The sequence below is a fragment of the Notolepis coatsorum genome (assembly GCF_963971535.1).
Source record: "Notolepis coatsorum genome assembly, chromosome: 6".
In the NCBI taxonomy this organism is placed as follows: Eukaryota; Metazoa; Chordata; class Actinopteri; order Aulopiformes; family Paralepididae; genus Notolepis; species Notolepis coatsorum.
The window spans coordinates 119700199-119720169 of record NC_140170.1 but is presented as its reverse complement, the minus strand read 5'-3'; positions in this window follow the sequence as shown (position 1 = coordinate 119720169).

Here is a 19971-nt window from a genome sequence, read left to right as displayed (position 1 = left end):
AAAGGGGAGGGGGCTGCACTGGGGGGGGGGGGGGGGGTGTCCCACATTGTCCCTCACAAACATACCATTTGTCCCACATTTGGTTTATTGGGATCTGGTCACCCTAGGTACACCAGCCCCTACAGGAGCTCAGATTGGAAAAAAGCGCCCCCTATTGTCTATCCCTGTGTAACTGCAGGTCAGTCGCTTAGACCAGGGGTTCCCAAACTTTTCAGGCCGGGACCCAGAAAATAAGGCGTCAGAGAGCCGCGGCCCAATGCACATAGTCAGGTTTTTTTTTCTTTTTTTTTTGTCAGGCGACCGATTTTTTAAGGCCATTACTTCAATCCTATTAAGTTAGTTCAAGTTAGTTATTCATTTAATTATGTGCTATTTATGAGAGGGCTAACTTGTTGCAAAATAATAATGATAATAATAATAGCCTCATTAAAATACTATTGTTGCTTCGGTTGTTTTCAGCGTTTTATGTGCATAATCTGTTTGAAATGTTCGTTGAAATAAGTAGATTTTTCGTTTTTGTTTATTTATTAAGTTAATATAAAACCATATAGTCACATTTTAGAATACAATAGAATATAATTTTAGAATACAACTAGAAACACTGTCCTGGCCGCGTGAATATTAAAGGCAACCAACTTGTGTTCAGCTTTTCGTTCAGCGTTTCTCTGATTGGCCACGTGACCGCCCTAGCACACGCCCTTTTCCGCTGAGAGACGCGGCAGAAGCGCTGGTCGAACCAGTTCAGACAGGTGTTTATTTATATTAATAAACATATCGACTAGAAACACTGGTATTCTGTTGTGTGACTGTACTAAACTCTTCCACCACATGACCGACATTTTACATACAATTATGTCTGTATTTGATTATGGTGAAATTATGTACATGCATGCCTCTCCCTCTGAAAGCCCATCCACGCTGTGTATCATAGAGACATAGAGCACTGGGTTTTATCACTGGAGATATATTCCTCACTCACCATTGTATTTTGCGCCATTTGACAATATCATAATGATGTGTTTTCTATATTATATCCACAATCATTCATCTAAAAAATTGATGTACAGTGACGAGTGAATCTGGTAGTTGGTTGTTAAAAACGCGAAACATAATAATCAGTCAGCAGCGCTCCACTGCTACCGCAGCTGAACACAAGTTGGTTGGTACACAAGTTGGTTGCCCGCGCTGCCGCTTGCTCCTTGGATTTCATTTGGGACGTGGGACGGCTGCCGCTTGCCTGCGTGGGGGGTCGCGGCCAATCAGAGAAAAGCCGAACACAAGTTGGTTGCCTTTAATATTCACGCGTCCTGGCCTGCTTCTAAGTTCAGTGGCCTGACAAAAAAAAAAAAAAAAATTTTTTTTTTTTTTTGTCATCTCGCGGCCCTCCCGTGGCTGCTCGCGGCCCACCTTTGGGTCGCGACCCCGACTTTGTCAACCACTGGCTTAGACTGACCTGGGATCTGTAGATCTCTGGGGGGGGAGCCAACTCGCTCCTTGTGCTGGCGAGCAGTATGCTCAAGAGGGATCTGCTCGCGGGATCGAAATCAGCCTGGATTATGTATTTACAGGAATCAACACTGTAATCAATAAGCGTGATCGATATTTGGAATGGCGATCAGGAATTGGAATAATCTTTTTGGATAACATCTGATCTCAGGTAAGGAATCTATTTGACCAGTCTTAGGATAATCAGACCTGTTTTCACGGAGATATAAGCTTTTGCCCCATGTGTGATTTGGCTGTGATCGCTGATGAGGAAATAAGATAATAGATTTTTCAGCTCGCGTCTATAGCGTGCATACGTACACATATACTATCGATAATCTAGCGTTTATTTGAAAACGATTCATGAATAGGCTGAAAAATGACAACGTTTTTGTGTATTCTAGAATATTCCAGTAAATGTCTTTTATCATGGAATCTTTATATTTTCCTTGAAAACGAGGGCTTTTCAAAATGCTATAAAACGAAAATGAACCGATAAAAAAAACAATCCGTTTCGACAATGTTGACTGGAAAACGAGTCATTGATAAGCGACGGGCAGATTAGACACATAGCCATAATTTAAAACATAGATTAGGCGTGTTTAACGCTAACATTGAAGTGGATGTGGCATTCAATGGGGTAAATCAATGTTAATCAAAGGCACTGAAAGTGTTGAGAGCTTCTTGCTCTTCTGACTCCGCTTTCTGGGCCAGTACCACAACAAGAGTAGAAGGGAGGATGGGTCCAACCGTCCAGACAGGCTCTAACACCCCCTCAACCATCATCTTCTCCCAGCCTATATCATGATCATAGGGTTTGGGCCTCTCAAATATTGGCTGGTCTGCTCTTTTGTAGCAGGCAACTCTGAAGTTGACTCGCTGTAAATGTGGGATGAGACAGATCTTGGGAGGAGGCAGGCGTTCAAGGTGTACTTTGGATCTGGATATGCCCATCAACCTCCAATAACTCATGCATTACCCCCTCTCGCCTCATGCACTTTTTTGCCAAGACAAATAATGATGATCCTCCTCTACCAGCATGACCAACCTCTCCATATACTGATGATCCGCCTCTATCATGTCAGCATGACCAACCCATATACTGATGATCCTCCTCTACCATGTCAGCATGACCAACCTCTATATACTGATGATCCTCCGAGTCTACCAGCATGACCAACCTCTCCATATACTGATGATTCTCCTCTACCATGTCAGCATGACCAACCTCTCCATATACTGATCATCCTCTACCATGTCAGCATGACCAACCTCTATATACTGATGATCCTCCTCTACCATGTCAGCATGACCAGCCTATCCATATACTGATGATCCTCTACCATGTCAGCATGACCAACCTCTCTATATACTAATGATCCTCCTCTACCAGCATGACCAACCTCTCCACATACTGATGATCCTCCTCTACCATGTCAGCATGACCAACCTCTATATCAGGGGTCAGCAACCTTTTTGACATGGAGTGCCTGTTTGAAATATAGTTGTAACTAGTGTGCCTCAACAATATTCCATGCATCGTAAATTCTTTTTCTCATAATCAGGTATTTTTAATGATAATTTTTACATTATTACATCATTATTGTTATTGTTATTATTAACAATATTATTATGATGGTTGTATCAACCCTAAATTTGAGTTGGGGGGGGGGGGGGATGCAATGCAGACAAACAGCTGCATACAGTGCGACCATTTCACTCACATGTGCCCATTCATTTTTGGACACATCACACACCATCGGTGTGTGTACTGTACGTGTGCTGTCATAGCTCCACCTACAGGCCTAATGGAGAACACCAGGATGTGAATGGAGGGTGAATGTGAGGTATATCGTGTAAATACGTTTTGATTGATCGCAAGACTACACTGTAAAAAAAAAAAGAATAAGTTACCAGAACTTAAAAATATTGAGTTCAGTTACTGTGCATTAAGGTTTTCAGTTTTCAATCCATAATAAGTTAACAGAAAAATAAGTATACAACCACATTATTTCAACCTAATAAAACTATGTTTATTGTCATTGTTTTAAGAACACAAGTTGACTTGGTAATACTCACATTTTGAGTAAAAAAAATGTTGCTTTTAACATGTGCAATGTTCAATGAAATAGAAAAATAAATAATAAAAATTGTTGATTAATCCCACTGGTCACAATGGTGACCGTAATAATGTTTTTGTTATAAGGCTCTGCAAATGTTACTGAATGATGTAGCAATGTATTTCCAGCTAAATTGAAATAATAAACAAATAAAGGGTCTCAATTAAATATGTGGTAGTAAAAAGAACCTGTGGGAGGATTTCATCAAGATAAATGCGACAACAGTGCAAAATATTTCACTATAATATTTCAGAGCAAATTTTTTTTCTTTTCTTTTGTTTTGTTTTTTTAAACTGCTGCCCCCTTTGCCTATGCAAATGCCCCCGCGTGCCTATGCAGGCACGCGTGCCTAGGGTTGCCTACCCCTGCTCTATATACTGATTATCCTCTACATGTCAGCATGACCAACCTCTATATACTGATGATCCTCCTCTACCAGCATGACCAACCTCTATATACTGATGATCCTCATCTACCATGTCAGCATGACCAACCTCCATATACTGGTGATCCTCCTCTACCATGTCAGCATGACCAACCTCTATATACTGATGATCCTCATCTACCATGTCAGCATGACCAACCTCTCCATATACTGGTGATCCTCTACCAGCATGACCAACCTCTCAATATACTGATGATCCTCCTCTACCATGTTAGCATGACCAGCCTCTATATACTGATGATCATCATCTACCATGTCAGCATGACCAACCTCTATATCAGGGGTGGGCAATTATTTTTCCCGGGGGGCCGAATGAGCAACTGAAAATATGTTGGGGGGCCGGGCCAAAATTCCAAACTCAATTATGCATAATATACATTTTATTTCTATATAAAAAGCAGTAAATGGCATTGTTTTGACCCCTGGTAAGAATGTATGTTATTATTTGGCAATTAAAAGGTGAGGTTAGCTTTCAAAAATAGAATTTATTCAAATAGAATTTATTTCCAAAATGATAAACAAAATGTGAAACTTTAATAACAAAGGGCATTTTGAGTTTCATATACTATTGAAACAAGGATTTTCTTAGCTTTCTAAAGACATCACTTCATCTTATAGCAAAAATAAACAAGACATGTCACTGAACTGTGTAAAGAAAAGTGTCCCAGTTTTGTAGCCTTTTTTACTTTACATGCCTATATTAAACATTTAAGAAAAAAAAATATCAAGTGTCCCATTTCACTTGTTATATTTCCACATTTTAGTGTTCTTCAGTTCTTTTTTGTTTCATTCAGTGTGAGAAATCCAGTCTCTGTTGAGCTTTAACAAGTCCATCAAAGTCAGGTTGCATGTCTGAGGTGGAGATGCGAAGCACAGCTGCCAGATGTTCATCAGTGAGAGAGGATCTGTACCTGGACTTGGTAAACGAGAATGAGAATGTCTGTTCAGTGTAGGTGGATCCAAAGAGAACCAACATCTTCTGAGCATGTCTCCTAAGCGTATATTGTGCGTGTGAACGTTGACAGGAAAAGAAAAAAGTAAAAAAAATAAAAATAAAATAAAAATAAAAAAAAAGATTTTTTTTTATTTTTTTTTTATTTTTTTTTATTATCATGTAATCTTTCGCGGGCCGGTCAGAATCATCCCGCGGGCCGGATGCGGCCCGCGGGCCGTACAATGCCCAGGTCTGCTCTATATACTGATGATCCTCATCTACCATGACAGCATGACCAACCTCTGATGATCCTCATCTACCATGTCAGCATGACTAACCTCTCCAGATACCTGGACCACGGCACTGGCACCTCGACCACAGCACTGGCACTGCAAGCTAATACATGTGTCCGAACTGGCTGAGTCTCCGGGCTCAGAGTACTGCAGCACTCTGCTGGGATACTATGACTTTTCTGGGGATGACTGCCAGCGCTTTCAAAGGAAAGAGACGGGTGAATCCGTTGAATAAGCTGCAGAAGAACCCTAGATTCCAGAAGGTTTTTAGTCAGCTTGGCGCATTGTTGCTGGTAACAGAAGAGCTCCAACAGGAGATGGAGTCCTTCACATGCATTATGGATGGCCATGGTCTGATGAAGTCAGTTAATGCTGTGTGAGCCAAGATGCTGCAGACAATTTTGGGTGCTGCTGATGAAGTCCTGAATGCAAACTCCAAAGTATAGATTGAATGCCTGCCAAACCCCAAGGTCTGTTTCATCCCACATGTACAGCGAGCCAACTTCAGACTGCTACAAAAGAGCAGAACAGCCAATATTCAAGAGGCCCAAAGCCTATGATCAAAGTATGGACTGGGAAAAACAATGGATGAGGAGGTGTTAGAGCCTGTCTGGACAATTGGACCCATCCTCTGTCCTTCTCTTGTTGAGGTACTGGCCCAGAAAGTGGAGTAAGAAGAGCAAGAAGCTCTTCATAAGGAGGCACATTGTGCAAAAAATAACATGGATGAGGAGGATGGAGAGTACGAGTGTGATGAGGCGGAGGAAGAGATGGAGATTGAAGAGATAGACTTTGGCAATTGTTTTAGTGATTATGATGATTAGTAGTTTAGGGCACAAAATACAAATAGAAAAAAACATTTGAATGTTGTGTCAACAAAGAATATATCCAGTCCATGATATCCACTGCATATGAAAACATATAGTTTGAACCTTAACAACAAACAAATCACTGATCAAAATCGCATTGGGAAAATGTGTTAATTTGTCTCTATAGAATTGTTTATGCAAAACTATAATATTTAGGGCATAACAGCATGGAGACGATCTTTATTACAATATTATTTCCAATATTAACCTAAATCGATCTCGTCCAATGCACTACATTCTAGTAAAAAGGGAAAATGTGATATACTTTTTTTTTTCAGCGTTTTTTGCTTTCTCTGTCCTGAATTGAATCAAGATGTGTTTGAATCTTAAAAATAACAATTGTACTGAATTCCTTGTGTCAAACTTGTTTGGGAAAATGTTTAACATTTTCTCTATGTTAAAAGTTATGCTGTTTTCTTTTTCTTATTTTTCAGGTTTTGGTTCAGGATGGGTGTAATAAAGGGTTAAAAATAAACCCCATGGGACATTATTCCAACCTGTTACCTGGCAGAATCTTAAAATAGACACTTCAAGGATTAAGAAAAAAGAGGTGGTGAAAAGAAATCCACCCTATGCAGGTGGACCTATGTTTCCATCTCTAGACTAACTACACAATGGCTGAACGGCTTAGGTGACAGGGATTGATATCAGCCAATTAAGAGGAAGGGATTATTAGGTGGCCTTGATGTCAGAGACCTGATTGGGAATTTGGCCAGGAACGTCTGGGAACCCCTTACTCTTTGCGTTAGGCATCCTGGGTTCTTTAACGACGAGATTCAGTCAGGACCTCGCTTTAGTGTCTCATCTGAAGGACCGCACTCGCAGCTATATGGTGTCCCTCCCTATCACCATAACAGGGGCATTGTTAACGACTAGTCCAGAGGACAGAGTGCCCCCTGCTGGACAACACCACTTTCCGACAACAGCCTTGACCGGGGCTCAAACCCAATAGGGGATATCTGCAGAGCCGCAAGCCCAACGTCTGGGCGGGGCTTCGTGGCTTGTACTCTGTTTGAGGCAGGACTTCGGGGCTTGTACTCGGTTTGACTGTGCATTCGGGCTTGTACTCGGTTTGACTGTGCAGTAGTCAGTGTTACGACCCCTGGGAGTCTAAGGGTAAAGGGCTGTAACATAACAGTTGGTTGACAGAAAAGATGGACCACGTTTGTAAACAACAATGATATTTATTGAAAGATGCAAAGGAAGCACATGTAGCTCAGGGGTGAGCCCAGGCCAAAACAACAAACAAACACCACTATACTCCAAATAAACACAATCTAATCTATGGTAAAAGAGATTACATTACCTAAACTACTCTTACCTAACCAAAACAGGAGAAAACAATGTCCAAAGGAAATGGCAGCTCACCCCATCTGTGCTTCCTGAGAAAGAGAGAAAAACACATTAATTATACAGAAACAAAAGCAGAATATATACAAAAACAAACTATAACTAACAATGCTCTCTCTGTGGCCATACACACACAAGGAAATTACTACTAAGCACCAAAGGCCAATAAACGAAATGCAATACTGTCAAAGTTACAGGTTTACCAAAAACACAACATGCCTAGCCTCATGCCAGAGAGAGAGAAAGACTGAAGTGAGAAGCCATGTTTTAACAGGTGTGGGGTGATCCATGATTGGGTGGTGTGGATTGAGTGTTGGAGTCTGAAGCCATCCACCAATCGGTGCTGTATTGCAATAATGGAAGAATTGACCAATGGTGAAGGGAACAATGGCTGGAGGGAGGAAACAAACAAAATGGAGAACACACACACATGGAGACACACACTGGGGAATATATACATTGGGATGTAACAGTCAGTTTGTGCTGTTTATTTTTACAAGCAGTGAGGACTCGACAGCATTTGCATTTCTGTGTTCCGTGTTGCAGGTTAGGGTTAAGGTTAGGGTTAAGGTTAGGGTTAGGGTTAAAAATAAACAGCACAAACTGACTACTTCCGGGATTTACAGGAAACAAAACAAGGTACAAGCCCCGCCCACGCACAGTCAAACCGAGTACAAGCCCAGAAGCCCCATTTCAAACAGAGTACAAGCCATGAAGCCCCGCCCAGATGTTGGGCTTGCGGCTCTGCAGATATACCCTACTCCTCAAACCGGTGATCTTCCGATCATGAGATATAGATAAAATATTTTTGAGTAATTATAATAATACATCTACAAAGCTTTTAGAAAGGTGTGGAATAAAAGTATTGCAAAAGTATAATTTTCTTTTTAAATGTTGCAGACATGCATCTGATTGGATAAATGACATACTGGTAGTGGCTGAATGTTATCTATAGCACCTTTAACTGTCCTGAGTAAAGGATCATATTGCAGGAGTCGCAGGGAACAAAAGGAATGGCGATACGTTTTGAAATGACAAATGCAAGTAGCTCGTAATTATTACACACTGCATTCACTCTTTACAACGCCACCAAAACACACACAACAGTCGTTCTTAAGTCCCGTCATCGCCCGCTAGGGTTTATGGGTAACGTAGTCCAACCACCTGGGCTAGATCGCTGTGAATTATAACATCTTAAAGATCTTACTTGTCCTGCTGGTGAGTTTCCACTACACACGTCCCACCAGAATTCACAAGAACCGGCCCCAAAAAACCTGATGACCTGCCCAAAGCGATTCCGGTGCTCCCAGGCAGGAAAGGGAGGTTGGGGTGGGAGGATGACGGGGTATACGTCGAGCAGCCATTGGACGGCAATGCAAAGGGTTGTGTCGAAGTTGGCTTATTATGAGGCCGACCGCAATGAGCCTTGTCGTCAGTCTCTACGACCCAGTAAGGCCCATCATAGGGTAGCTACAGGGGGCCCCGATGGGCGTTGAATACATATTTTGCTGCCCGCAGGTCCGGAGGAACAAGCCCCTGTGGAAGGCCATCGCATGAGGATCTGGCCTTGTCCAGTAGAGCATGTCGCTGTTCATGAGGAAGAAAATCCCCCGGGACCAGAAGGGTCTGGCCATAAAGCAGCTCTGCAGAGGAAGAAAGGAGGTCCTCTTTAGGTGCAGTCCGGAGTCCCAGCATCACCCAAGGAAGTCTGTCGACCCAGCTATCAACCCGGAGATCAGCATTAACACTTTCAGTGCCAGCAGGGGGCGCACGATTTAGTGCTTGAGTGCCACCACCCACTTCAATGATAGCGCTCTCATATTTGCGAACACATAAAACTACATCTTAAATTATGGCTATGTGTCTAATCTGGCCGTCGCTTATCAATGACTTGTTTGCAGTCAACATTGTCGAAACGGATTGTTTTTTAATCGGTTCATTTCCATTTTATACCATTTTGAAAAACGCTCGTTTTTTGAAAGTTTCAGGAAAATATAAAGATTCTGTGATAAACGCCCTTTACTGGAATATTCTGGAATACACAAAAAACATTGTCATTTTTCGGCCTATTTATGAATCGTTTTCAAATAAACGCTAGATTATCGATAGTATATGTGTACTTATGCACGCTATTGAAGCGGGCTGAAAAATCGATTATCTCATTTCCTGATCAGCACACACACACACATAGGGCACACGTTGATATCTCTGTGAAAAAAGCTCTGATTATCCTAAGACTGGTAAAATAGATTCCTTACCTCAGATCAGATGTTCTCCAAAAAGGTTATTCCAATTCCTGATCGCCATTCCAAATATCGATCGCGTTTATTGATCCAACGCTGGGTACTGGAAATATGTATTCCATGCTGTTCTGGGGCTCGGCAATGAATCCGATCGTCTCGGGTGACTTGTCTGAGAAGTAGAATGAGGAAGCAGGACTTTTTTTCCCCCCCATGCGTTTCATTCAATCCATTCCAAAGGGGTGCAGTACCACAGGGAGAGACGATAGGGGCTGGTATTTTGCCAATGGAGCTCAGAGAAAGGTTGCAGCACTGACGTGAGGCTAGATTGATGAAATATGAATTCAAATCGCTAATAAAAAAAACTAGATCTATCGTCGTTGGCACTGAACGGTCGGCATGAACAAACGAGATATCTCGGCGTTGGCACTGAAAGTGTTAAGGGGCCGGTGAAAACGTTCACACAGGCTGTTGGCCTGCGGGTGATGAGCTATAGTGCGGTGGAGCGAGACACCCAACTGCTGGGTAACGGAAGTCCATAGCTCGGAAGTGAACTGAGGCCAAATGTATTTGTATAGCCCCCATGGGCTGTACAAGTCAAGAAGAAACATCACAAAAGATAAAAAAAAACACCATAAAATCCAAATATGCAACACTCCCAGTCCCAGACTTTCCCCAATGAAGATAAGGAACGACTCACTAAAAACCTAGCAATAGGGGAAAAAAGCACCACAGGCGGAGAGAAACCTCAAATTGGCTGTTCAAAGGGGATCCCCCAACGGGTCGGTGATAATATAATGTTGCAATGGATGATAGATGGATGGAGAATAGAACATGTAATGAAACATAAATATATTCACGGTAACAATAACAATATAAGGTACATAAGAACATATATATATATTTTTATATAAATAGAGCTAAGGACAAAAAAATAAATAAAAGCATAGGAAAACTGAGGGAGATGTAGAGTGGATCCATCGCGCCTGTGGTAGTCAGAACCGGTTTGAGGAAGAATAGCCGCTGCTGTCGACGCTGTTAGCCACATCAAGGAAGGCGCAGGGAGGATCACACCACCTTGACAGGCCCCACAGGGCTCAACCAGATAGACCGGGACAGGGGTGAGAGAGCTCCCGTGTTCACAATGGACAGACATAGGAGCAATATATACTTGTAATAAGCATATATTATGCATACATAGTAGCTATAGAATCAAGGTATATAAGAAAATTATTAAATTAAAGTAATAAATAGAATAGGTTTGAGGATGAATAGCCGCTGCAGTCTGCACTGTTGGCCACATCAAGATCAACGCAGGGAAGGGGGCAGGAGAACAGGTTGAAGGAGAGCGGGCATGGTTAGACGACGTAGGTCGGACAGCAGACGGCATGCTATGGAGGTCTGACTCAATCCCGAACATCCGTATCATATTATATATATAATCTATATCCAATCATATATTCTATATCCGATTCAGACATGGCTCCACTAACTTGCATACAAGCACAATAGTCACATGGAAATGGATTATCAGCATCATCATCAGCATCATCATCATAATTTATTTATTCGTACATGGAATTACTACAGTCCAACAGTACATATTATTATAATCCACCAAATTCCATGGCCGAAAGGAACAGGAAGAAGAAACATTCTTATATATACCTGCCCCTACACACATACAGCACACCGATAGACTTATTGCGTAAAACCAAACAGAATATACCAATTTTTGCTAAAATGGAAACATCAACACAACTAAATTAAATCAACATAAATAAACCAATTTTGTGTATCAGTCTAACTCCATATTTAGGTGCATTCATTTATACACACACACACACACACACACACACACACACACACACACACACACACACACACACACACACGTATCTATACATTTATATAATGTATTATTCTATATTATACTTCTATATAATTTTTATTTTATTATAATATAACTAAATCATACTATTTATACTACACCATATTGGTATACAGTATTATACAATATTTTAATAGTTCTTGCCTTCAGAATGTTCTACATTGTTTCTGTCTGAAGCATTACCTTACTCATGCCATCAATGTTTTTTCATGTTTGATTAGAAGCTCTACATACCTTGTAAGAATTGTATATGTGGAATAAGACCATACAAAGATCTTGTAAGATTTGTATACATGTTTTCCATATGGGCTGGTGTGTTTGCTAGCTGAGCAGAGTAAGCTCCACGCTGTACTTGATGGTTTTAGATTTAGGGAAAACCATCTAACTTCCAGGGTTCCATATATTTAATGTAGACCGAGGCCTGCATATACAGAAACCCACTAATACTGAAGAGATGAGAAATTAATCAGTCAGCTATTTATGAAGTGGTAGACTTTACTATCACCAAGTGTCATCACCGCTCGCATGTCTGTCACTCTTTGGTCTGCTGGCACAAATGTCAGAATCAGAAACTTCAAGTACAATTAATGCACAGAAATTTGTCTGAATGAAATACCTTGGAGATGCATCTTAGCAAGTAGATGAACGTGTGCATTTGTTGTGATTGTGTTTGTGTTGTAGTTCACTTAGCCACCTCCAAGATGCATCTACATGCTCATCCTCACCTCTTGTTGAAATATCGTGTTGATAAGTCTTAAAGCCACCTCCAGATGTCAGTGTATGCATAGTAATGTACCGTATCAACATGCTCCTCTTGTCCACCAGAAGGTGGCACTACTGCCACCAACCAGCCACCATGGCTTGGAGATTTTAGGTGAGAAAGAACCTAAGGCGTGACCACAACCCAGTACCCCATTCATCCAGGAGTTATTCTGTATGAAGCTCTCATTAATTTCACATGGCAATTTCCCTTGCTGTTTTCTTTGTTTGCATTTGTCTTTGTGATCACATTCCTGGTCCTTGATGTACAACTGGTACAGTCAAGGCCAACAACACATACTGTCTGATATGATCTAAAGGGATATAGCTCACCATCAGGCTATACAATGTCATAGAAAAAAAATCTCAACAATAATAGGTTGCTGTCAAGGATTTACGGTACATTCAGTGGACTGTAATTGACTATGTCAAACCCTGCCCCCCTTTTCAAGTTTCAAGTTTTGTTTTATATTGTCACATAAGGTACAAGTACAATATAGTGAAATGCTTGGTTCTGTATGACCCTCCTGAAATTGTGCTTCATACAGTAAAAAGTAAAAGAATACAGACCAAACACTATACAAGATATACAACATACACAACAAAACATTTACAAAATACAAAATGAGAGGTAGTGTACATCTTTAGTAATACATAGATCAAATATGGTGTAGTGTTAAAAAGTGAATGTTAAAGGTGAATGTTTAAAGTGAGTGTGTGCATCTGGATATTGTGTGCAGTGAATGTAGAATGGATGAGTTCATGTGGATTGAGCAGCCTGGGGAGTGGGGATAGAATCTCCTTTTGAGTCTCTACTGGCCATTGAGACTCCGGTAGCTGACACATGCCTTCTCTATTTAAACGACCACATCAAACAAGAGGTGGACGCGGGCAAATACTGCGGCATGGTCATGCTGGACCTACAAAAGGCCTTTGACACTGTCAATCACACCATTCTGATTGACAAGCTAAAAGCAATTGGTTTTGATAGTCTATCAGTGAGCTGGATGCAATCCTACCTGGAGGGGAGAGAACAGATGGTGGAGGTAAACGGTACCCTATCCCCCCCCCTCCCAGTGAGCTGTGGTGTTCCACAAGGAAGCATACTAGGACCGCTACTGTTCCTAATTTATGCAAATGACATGTCGTCAGCTTGTGACTGCAACTTGTTCCTGTTCACGGGCGACTCAGCCCTGCTGGTCTCTGACAAGAACAAGTTACAGGTTGTAAAAACCCTCAGCTTGGAACTAAGCTAAATCTGCATATGGCTCGCTGATAACAAACTATCATTACACCTGGGCAAAACAGAGTCCATTCTCTTCGGTTCAAATAACAAACTCAGCAAGACCGACGGCTTCTCAGTTACAGTGGGTGACAATATTGTCACAAGGAAAGATGAAATTACATACCTAGGTTCCATCCTAGAGGCAAATCTTTCCTGTGACAAAATGGCATCCAATGTAATAAAAAAAAGTCAACCAACAAACTCGATTCTTGTACCAGATCTCCTCTCTGGTAAACAAGAATACCCTGAAGACTCTGGCAGGAGCACTCATTCAAGGGTACTATGACTATGCTTGCACCTCATGGTACCAAAGCACATCAAAGGCGCTAAAAACTAAATTACAAACATTTCAAAACAAACTGGTCAGACTACTGCTTGACCTTACTCCTAGAACCCACCTCACCCCTGCCCACTTTGACAAACTAGGATGGCTTAGAGTAGACAACGGAGTACAGCAACTTGCAATGGGCCTGGTCTACAAGATACACTACACGACCAAGGTACCCATGTACATGTCAAAATACTTCCCAAAGGTCAGTGAATACCACGATCACAACACCAGAGGGAGCTCCACAAATGTTAAACCCAGATTCGGCTCAAACAAGGGACTAAACACGTTTAGCAATTATGCCACATCAATGTGGAACGCCCTACCCAAAGCTGTAAAGGAATGTGAATCACTACCCACTTTCAAAACCACTCTCAAAGAACACCTACGGGAGACTGCAATTCGAAACTGGCCCCTGTAAATGTCCTAACCCAACCTCCTCCAATGTACAGTAAATTACCAAGTATGGTTTCGTCAATATTCCAATGTACAGTTTTGCTTGTACAGTTGTACAGTGTCCCCCACCCACCCCTCCTACCCAATGCCCCACCCCACCCACCCAACCACCTCCAATGTACAGTCCCCACCCAAAAAACGCTCATGGACCTGCGGTCTCACGCTGACTGCTCGCTTGTGTTGTTCCGTTGGATTCGTTTTGGATTATTTGGGCTCAAAAACGTACACTACACGGACCCGCGGTCTCACGCTGACTGAATCGCTCGTGTTGTGGCTGTGTGTCAGACTCTGGAGGCACCCGCCCACCTCTACCTCTGATTGGCTTACCATGACATTTTACTCAACCTCAGCCAATCGTCAGCATGTTTGTGCTTGTCTCGCGCACTGCCCACTAAACAAGGAAGAACAGATGCCTCTCAGCGCAGATATCTGTCTGATGAAAGAAACGGGTTCATTCATAGTAACGCGCCGCATTTTTTTGCAGTAACGGTAACAGCGTTATTAAGATTGGAAGAGTAATCCGTTAGATTACTTACTGAAAAAACGAACGCCGTTAGTAACGCCGTTACTTATAGCGCCGTTATTCCCATCACTGCTTATGATAAGGGGGAATAGCATTCCTTTTTTCTTTTACAAGGACACAGTGTAGATGTGAAGCATGAGGACAGAATAAAGTGCCACCGTGCCTGAGAACCACCGGTGAACAGTGTGAAGAATAAAGTGCCACCGTGCCTCTGAACCACCGGTGAACAGTGTGAAGAATAAAGTGCCACCGTGCCTCTGAACCACCGGTGAACAGTGTGAAGAATAAAGTGCCACCGTGCCTCTGAACCACCAGTGAACAGTGTGAAGAATAAAGTGCCACCGTGCCTCTGAACCACCGGTGAACAGTGTGAAGAATAAAGTGCCACCGTGCCTCTGAACCACCAGTGAACAGTGTGAAGAATAAAGTGCCACCGTGCCTCTGAACCACCAGTGAACAGTGTGAAGAATAAAGTGCCACCGTGCCTCTGAACCACCGGTGAACAGTGTGAAGAATAAAGTGCCACCGTGCCTCTGAACCACCGGTGAACAGTGTGAAGAATAAAGTGCCACCGTGCCTCTGAACCACCGGTGAACAGTGTGAAGAATAAAGTGCCACCGTGCCTGAGAACCACCGGTGAACAGTGTGAAGAATAAAGTGCCACCGTGCCTAAGAACCACCGGTGAACAGTGTGAAGAATAAAGTGCCACCGTGCCTGAGAACCACCGGTGAACAGTGTGAAGAATAAAGTGCCACCGTGCCTCTGAACCACCGGTGAACAGTGTGAAGAATAAAGTGCCACCGTGCCTGAGAACCACCGGTGAACAGTGTGAAGAATAAAGTGCCACCGTGCCTCTGAACCACCGGTGAACAGTGTGAAGAATAAAGTGCCACCGTGCCTCTGAACCACCGGTGAACAGTGTGAAAAATAAAGTGCCACCGTGCCTCTGAACCACCGGTGAACAGTGTGAAGAATAAAGTGCCACCGTGCCTGAGAACCACCAGTGAACAGCGTGAAGCATGAGGACAGACTAAAGTGCCACCATGCTTGTGAACCACCAATGAACAGTGAATGAATGGGTGAGGGATATTGTGGGTATATGAGGTGCTTTGTATCTAAACATTTACTGCATTATCCCTATGCTTTAGTATAGAGCTACTACCCCCAGTGAATAGTGTGAAGCATGAGGGCAAGACTAAAGTGCCGCCATGCTTGAGAACCATGAACAGTGAATGAATGAATGAGTGAGTGAATGAATGGGTGAGTGATATTGTGGGTATATGAGGTGTTTGATCTGTGTTAGTGAGTTTTGACCACTGTGTTGCCGCTGGGCAGAAAGAAGAAATGTACACCGATGTACAGCTTCAGAGAGAATACCTTGAAACAAGGTGCAGAACTGATACAACTACTATAATATCAATCTCATATTGATGCAAAAGACCATGGATATACTGTACGTATAATGTACAGTATTAATATACAGTATACTAGAGCTACTAGACAGTATACTAGAGCTTTTAGACAAACATTGTATGAACCTACAGAGCCAGTCTCTCATTCCCTGTCAATGGAGCAACTCCAGTCTGTATTACATCACAGATTAGAATATTTGTGTTTCCAGCTTTGGGAGGGACTTAATTGTGTTCATGATTGTACTGATTGGAGTAGTGTCTTCGACCATGAAAAGAATATAATATAATATAATATAATATTATATTATATTATATTATATTATATTATATTATATTATATTATATTCAGTGTCAGGGAAGTGACTCTGAAAGCATAGTTTTGTGTAACAAAATATAATACAAACATGAATTCACAGGGCTATATATTCTATTATAAATATTATATTATTATTACATTTATTGCAAAATCTAAAGTGTTTTTATTTGTTGCTTTTTTTTTTGCTTTAACAGCTGCCTGTCAGTCAACCGACACTAAATAACCCTATGTGGTCTGTCTTCTTCACAGAAAAGTGCAAAGAATGTTAACTTTCTGAACTTTCAAATGTTCAGACTATTTACCATATTGACAGTGGGGCCTGTCAGTTAAGTCGTCAGAGCAGAATCTCTAAGGGGGCTTTCACACTCAGCCTTTTGTATCGAATCACCGTCCCGGAGCACGGGGGCAGTGTTCTCACTCACCCCTTTTGGGGTGCGAGACGGCGCTGAATCGTTTCACCCCCCGCTGAACGGGATCAGCTGGCAGAGGTGGTCTCGGGGTCGGTCCCGGGAGAACGGGGGGTGTGGCTTTGCGAGCTTGTACCTTTTCACGGGCGTGGCGCCTGGTGCTGACATAACGTCATAAATTTTGTTTGCCATTGCTATGTCTATACATTGTTCGAATGCATTTATTTCCGTGGTCGACCAGTAGATCGCTCAAAACGCTCAAAAGCGGACTCTACAACACCATCCATTCGTGATAAAATGGGGTGGGTTATATTGACAAGGCTTGACAACAGAGGTTCAAATATAACTTCATATTTATTGGCAATTTGTTCATTTTATATCAACATCCAGAGTCCGCAGTCGTGTTAAGACATTCCCGTTTACATTTTCGGTTGACCAGTAGATCAATGACATTCAATATAATCGATGCGAGCAATGTTACTAGTATGTTGCATGTAGTAACGTTAGCGTTAGCCGTTAGCTTAGCGTTATTGTTAACCCTGCAAAACGATCAAAAGCGGACTCTACAACAGAGTTCCATTCGTGAGAAAAGGGGGGTGGGTTATATTGACAAGGCTTGACAACAGAGGTTCAAATATAACTTCATATTTATTAGTTATTTGTTTCTTTATATCAACATCCATTCTCCAGTCTCCGTGTTAACACACTTCCTGTGTTTACATTTCGAGCGTGACATCATCGACTACGGCAAGCTTACAAGCTCAAAACGCAAACCGTAAACAAAACCCAGAGCGCACCCAGACTGAAGTGTGTACACAAACTAGAGGGGGGAGAGGGGGGGGGGGGGAGTTCGAATCAGATCTCGGAACGGGCAGAACGGAACGAAATAGAAACGAATAGGGTGAGTGAGAAAAGGCCCTAAGACACATGAAAAGTCTCTCAAAGTTCTTGTCCCTTACTTTTATAGATAAGGGAAAAAAAGCAGTTTGCAGTGCTAATAGTTAACTACGTCTCAAAATTGCAAAAAAAGGAAACTACAATCACTATGTAAATTAGAATTTAGTTGAACCACCAGTAAGCTACAGCCAAATGTTATTAAATGAGTTTAATTACATGTAGAGAAACTACTCCCCAACACTGATCCTATTGCATAGTGCACATAATCTACGAGGCTAAATAATGTGAGAGGACAAGGTGTTATTATTACTGCAACACTACACTACTGATGAGTGCATTTCAAACGACCCGGCCGACGGTGTTGCTTAATACTTAATGACCACAGTTACACTTGTCAGTTCAGTGCTTTTTTTGAAATCCGATCATCCTGATTATGAGACCACATTGCTGGGCATTCACACTTGGGCTCAGAATGTCTGTCATGTGTCTACTCTCCAGTGAGCGTAATTATTTAAGGTAACCAACTTGCGTCTAGCCACGCCCCCGCGTGGAGCTCTGCCGCGGCAGCATTATGTAGCCGTAATTCCCCCTCTTTTAAGATTGACGGATAGCTCAACTGGTTCGCCCCCTTGCTGTGGATCCTGCGGTGCGTTGGGGACAAGTTCGAATCCCTTGAATTTTTTTTTCATTTTTTTTAACGTGCATTCTTTCGCCGGTTAAGTTTAGGCATTGTTTCGGAGTTGGTTAAGGTTAGGGTTAAGTTTAGGCATTGTTTCGGAGTTGGTTAAGGTTAGAAGGTTTAAGTTTAGGCGCTGTTTCGGAGTTGGTTAAGGTTAGAGTTTGTCTTAGAGCATGGCAATATTCTTTCGGAGTTGGTTAAGGTTATGGTTAAGTTTAGGCATTGTTTCGGAGTTGGTTAAGGTTAGGGTTAACACACACACACACACACACACACACACACACACACACACACACACACACACAGACACAGACACACACACACACACACACACACACACACACACACACACACACACACACACACACACACACACACACACACAGTACACACAGAGCCTTGTTAAACAGGGGAGTGATGTGTCCAGGAATAATAATAGTGATGATAGGGCCTGTACACACATTGATGGATACAAATGAGTAATTTGGTAGCCTATATTAGTTACAGTATATTATAGTATAACTTGAGGCAGGATTACAGGCACACAGCTTTTTCACTGAGGGGAGGAAGTTGTCAAGGAATCATTTGAGACAGTAGGTCTCAAATGAAACAGGGACACACACACTTGATGGGTGTGTACGGCCTGCAGACAGACTCACACATCAGTCTTGTCACACAGAGAGGCGAGACGTCCAAGAATAACTTTAATAGACAGTGGGAGGCAGATGATAGTTGTGGCATCTCTCTGAGAGGACATACTGATGCCAACACACACACACACACACACACACACACACACACACACACACACACACACACGCACACGCACACACACTAGAAGGAAATGGACACCAAATGCATGCACCAGAGGGATGTGGGGGGGGGGGGGGGGGGGGGGGGGGGGGGCATTACTGCTCAATATTTCAAAATAACATAATTGTCATCTCTATAATGTTCCTGTTTTGTAAGTAAAGGTCTTAACCTTTACCCAGAACCTGTGTCTGGCCTGATATGAATGTCCAAATATGAGACAATTCAAACTGATTTATAAGGAAATTATGTTCACGAGGTACAGGGATGAGGAAGGGACTTGATATATATATATATTTTTTTTTAACAAATGTTTTTTATTTTCCTTTTTTTAACATAAAACTAGACACACAATACATTAACAGTAGAAATCCACAATAAATCACAGGACTATCTATGACCGAAAGGGGACTTGATATTCACAGGTGTTTACATTTTTATTTTATTTCTTTCATATTTTACATATATAGT